Raw genomic sequence first — 4,820 nt, forward strand, 5'->3', positions numbered from 1 at the left:
ACTTTTTTTCTTCCTGTGTGCGTTATCCAGTCGCGTCCTGGGCTCAAATTTAATTGCTGTGGGAACGCCACATATGAGCCACTTCAAAATTCGTCCCCAGCCCAGATTGGATTTTCGATTGAATTGGTCAGCCCGTCGGCAGAATCCCACTTGCAGAGTCCTCAGCCACTCTTCAAGGCTTTTTTAATTTTTTGTTAACAAAATATTTTTCAACTTTTAATGGGCCCCCAGATAGAGCTTCTGCGGATGTCCTCATATTACAGGGGTAGGCTTAAGAAAATGAATACTGAAGTTTCTTCAGCAAACATTTGTTACAAATGCGCGGTTTTTGTGAGCCAGAAAAAAAAGTTTGACGCTTTTTCCGTTTTCTTAAAATTAGAACATGAAACTTTCAAAGCAACTATCTATCATTATATAACAATCTTACGAAATTAAGCTTCAATTATGGTTAAATTAAAACAATTTTCAAAATTTTGAGACCAAGTTTTGCCATCTGCCTAAACTCGTTTTCTTCTCATCATTATCTCTAAGGCAGCAGTTCCGATTTCCATTTTTGGCACAACCGCGAAATGAAGTCATTATGTTTTTATTTGCGCATCCTTGGGTTAGTAGTGATAAAAACTTGCGGTCGCAACTGCAACATCGCTGAAACTGCGAATTCTGTTTGCTTAGTGCTGCAAAAACAGCGACATCATTATGCGGCAGACACTTAATTGTCGCCCATATCTATGCCAGCAGCAACAGTAGCAACAGCAGCAATACTAGCAACATCAACCAGCAACATGGGGATGTAGCAGCGATAGTTTGCTTCTGCCACCGCCGTTTTGGTTGGCCATTTTCATTTTGGCATTGGCAATATGGCAGCGGCACTACGGTTTTGGGTTTTTTGGGCTAGTTTCTGACTCTGCCAACTGCCGTATGGCAGGAACATTATCAGCAATAATCAGTGTGCTGCTGTGGCGACCATAAAACGCCAAATGCTGCGTAATGTATGCAACATAAATGCAGATATTTGCGGCACGGCCGGCTAACTGGGCTCCATTTCTGCAGCAGTTGAGTCTCCCTGTCCAGACGAAATGAGTTATGGACTAACAAATTAGAACAACTGTGGGTGACACTGGAGTTGGGAAGCTTTGCGATAACAGGCCTAGATCTGAACGAGTCTCCAGACAGTCTACCATTTCGAGACAATCAACGCTGGCTCACAAAAGAAATGGGATAATATAAGATAATAATTAGAAATAATAATTCTGAATGGCCTTTAATTTTGAAATTTTTTATTAAAGCCCCAAAACAAGTAAAAGAAGATAGAATAGTCTAATTCTCAGTATTTCTGCAATTATTTTTGCTAGTGTATGTGTCCGCAATAATTAACTTAGAGCTCTGTTTTCCATCCCATTTTCAACAGCCAAGTCGCAGCCTAATCTAGTCATAACCCTTGGTTATCCTGCCCGCAGACAAAGCCGTCACTATTCAGTCTAATAAGTTGGGAAACCCTTTCGTCTATTGGACATTCCAATTTCAGCCAGCGGCGCTTTTTCTTGGCCAAGACCAACTAACATTTATTTCTTTTTGCTGGCGTGCTAATAAAGGTTGCTCTTGTTTTGCGAAATTGTCAGGCGGGCAAAAAAGCAAAGGCCTCCTGCCTCCTGGATTTGGAGTTGAAGTTGGACATTAAACAGTCGGCTCATTGTCGTGCCCGTCGTGGAGCGACGTCAGTTTTAGTTTTTCATCATCCGCAGGGCGACGAGAAAACTGGGAAAATGCTGGGCAGGCAGCCAGACGGACATGGAATGAATGAATGAAGCCACTTGAAGCCATAACAGTGCAGTGCCGTGATGGGTGAAACAACGGCGATGATGACGATGACGACGACTAACGGAGCCAACCAGCTAACTGGAGGTCATTCCGCAGTCCCTCCACTATGAAGATGTATGGCTATGCCCCCCGATATGATGATGAACTGGATGCAAGGGGCACACTATAACGCCATTACTCCAACGCCGACTGGCGGCCAGGCTCCAAAGGCCTTTAGATACTAATGCAGATACAGATGCCTCGTTCGCTTTTAGCCTTTTGAAGTAATTTGCAGTTGCTATTTCTGTCTTGTAATTGCTTATTAATGTCATTGTGCCCGGCGGAGTATTGAGTGCGGGATCTCTGCGGAATAAGGGGCCTGTGCAATAATTTCACTTGAAATGTTTTTAACAAATTTATGCTAATGTGATTTTGCAATTAAAGAGCCCAGAGCAAAGTGATTGAGCGGCATAATGCACAAGTGGCGGGTGATTTATAATTCCCAGTCCCACATGATCAGCATCCCTTCTATGATCGGCGGTTGAGCATGCGATGCTAAATCATCTTTCCATATGTTTTGGTTTGTACGCCGACAAATGATGATGAAGTTGTCGGGCGGCGGATTAAGTGGATCTCTTCTGGTCTGCATAGACATTAGATTCCCACTTCTTCATACTTAAAGTTTTATATGGAAATCGCACAGTGGAAATATCTGCTCTCTGGAAATTATCTGATAAATTTATGAGTGGTATTTCAAAGGTGATAAAAAGTTCTTTTTAGCTTTCTTTAATGAAAATAAATTACATTTTCCCACATGTACCTTATCGCAAAGATAAGCTTACTTATAACTAATAATATCGAAATCCCACTGTAATTAAGTGCCATCATTTTAGCACTCCATCTGGCTTTTAGATTTTATGTCTGGCCTTTGATCTCTGCAAATAGTTTTCCCAGCTATAATCTTGCTTCTGACATTTACTACCCACCTCGTCTGTCACCGGAGATGATATGATAATGATTTCAATTCGCCAAGAAGGATTAAAGTAGTTGGATTCCATTTGGGGGCAAGCTATATGCTATTTAAGGGCTTGTGCGCTGCTTTAAAAGTTTAAATGCATATTTCAGTCGCCGAACGTCGCGCATACGCCCCATGTGGCACATCAAGTGCCAGCCATCACATGCAATGTGAGAAATCATGCATAAAAATTTATTATGTTCAAGCGCATGTTGCAACATCATGTTGCCTGCAACCATCATAATAATATCAACGGCAGCAGAGCTCACAGAGCAGCAACAAAGAGATGCATAAAAAATGTATAAAAAGCTCGGTAAAAATTCCGTTTTTATTCATCTGAAGATGCCATACTCTACCATTGTTTATTTTTTTCGTTTGTCTTTTAATTACTGACATAATTTCAGTGATGTAATATGGTATAAAGTCATAGTATGCTATACCGATTTCAGTTCTTAAAATAATTTTAAAGAACCCTATACTACGATATATCATCCATCCTGACTGTATCATTGTACCCCCACAGCAAGTGGGACACCAACAAAAACAAACACCTGCATTCGGAAAATGCAGCATTGCAGCAACGTCGACTGCAGCGAATGCAGCAGATGCAACTGCGACTGCGACGTCAACATCATTTGAACTGTCATTAAACTTTGACTATCATCCTTTTATTATTTGGAGCTACCGGCGCCACAACACTCTCTGTCGCACATAAGTGCCAAACAACAGTAACAGGTAGTAGGTATATCATGGTCTTGGTAAGATATGCGATATAAGTTGAATAAATTTTTGAAATCTTCGATCTTCCAACACAAATATTTCGGATCTGTATTACATTTTGGTTGCCTGACAGTTGCTTAACAGTTGTTTTAGGAGTTTCCGGGGTATTTACGATTCGATTCCTGTTAAATTCTACTACCAATTGTTGCTGGACACAATACTATTTTTTGTTGCATCGCTGCAATGCGCCTGTATTGTTTGTCTGTGTTCCCCCAACACGTGAGCTCGCCGCACTGCACGTTGAATGTTGCACGTTGTTGCTGCTTTTGGCCTTTGTCTCGTAAGCCCCACAGCAAAAGCAAAAGCGGCAAAAAGTGATGAACATGTTTACAACATTTGTGTTATAAATTCCTACCTTTCGCCCGATTGCTTTGTTTCGATGCTGCCGTTGGCCTCTTTTGGCTGCCGCACTTCTCGTGGTCCAGATGGCGCAATAGACGTGGCGTTATTACAGCCAGTGGCACATTGTTGTAATATGCATTTGTCAACACGGGTGACTTCTGTTGTAATCTCCTTTTTCATCAAATGACGTCTAAAGTATGTATTTGGTGCTACAATGCGGAAATCAGTCATAAGAGTTTACAGAGGGAAATGCATATAATACTAATGACATTAATATTATGCCAGGTGTATACTACTATATGAAAACTCAATAGTTATTAGTTTTTATCATACATCATGAAATTAATAGCATCGAATACTGTGCAGTGCAGTTCTACGTAGCCACTGTAACAGAATCTTTTGGATGAGTACTAAATACCAGACATTCGTTTAATGCTCACATCATTTTTGACCTCAGTGAAATGAATACCTGAACTGGCCACTTAAACTCGTTTTTGCAGCGAAAGCGATGGCAATTATTCAATTTTTGCATCTATTAATTGATTTAAGCTCAGTTCGCCGCTGGTACTTTGTCCATTTTTCGCGAACGTCATCACTTCTGCTTTATTTAATATCTGCTAGCAGATTTAACTCTCACAATTTTGCTGACCGAGTTATGTTTTTTCGATTTCCTTTTTTCCGCTCATCTCGGATATTACCACATTGCCGAGAGGCAGTTATTTGCCAAGCCTCATTGGTCCATCAGTGCAGAGCATTTTAATTGGGTGATGCCTAAAAAAAAGTGAAGAACAAGCTAACTGAATTAAGTGTGCTACGGAAATTAAAATTATTAGGTATCAGCCAGAGCCTTAATCAATCTCCTGCGAATATTAAGTGTGCGACATGT

The 4,820-nt window shown here is 40.8% G+C and overlaps 1 long non-coding RNA gene across 1 annotated transcript; it reads right to left on the bottom strand.

Moving 5' to 3' along the window:
- Nucleotides 1–1,302: 1,302 nt before the first annotated feature.
- On the bottom strand, nucleotides 1,303–2,503 carry lncRNA:CR44572 (long non-coding RNA:CR44572). Its single transcript, NR_124635.1, has one exon. It is a non-coding gene; the product is annotated as a long non-coding RNA:CR44572 (long non-coding RNA).
- Nucleotides 2,504–4,820: the final 2,317 nt, after the last annotated feature.

The sequence above is a fragment of the Drosophila melanogaster genome, chromosome 2R (assembly GCF_000001215.4).
Source record: "Drosophila melanogaster chromosome 2R".
NCBI lineage: Eukaryota > Metazoa > Arthropoda > Insecta > Diptera > Drosophilidae > Drosophila > Drosophila melanogaster.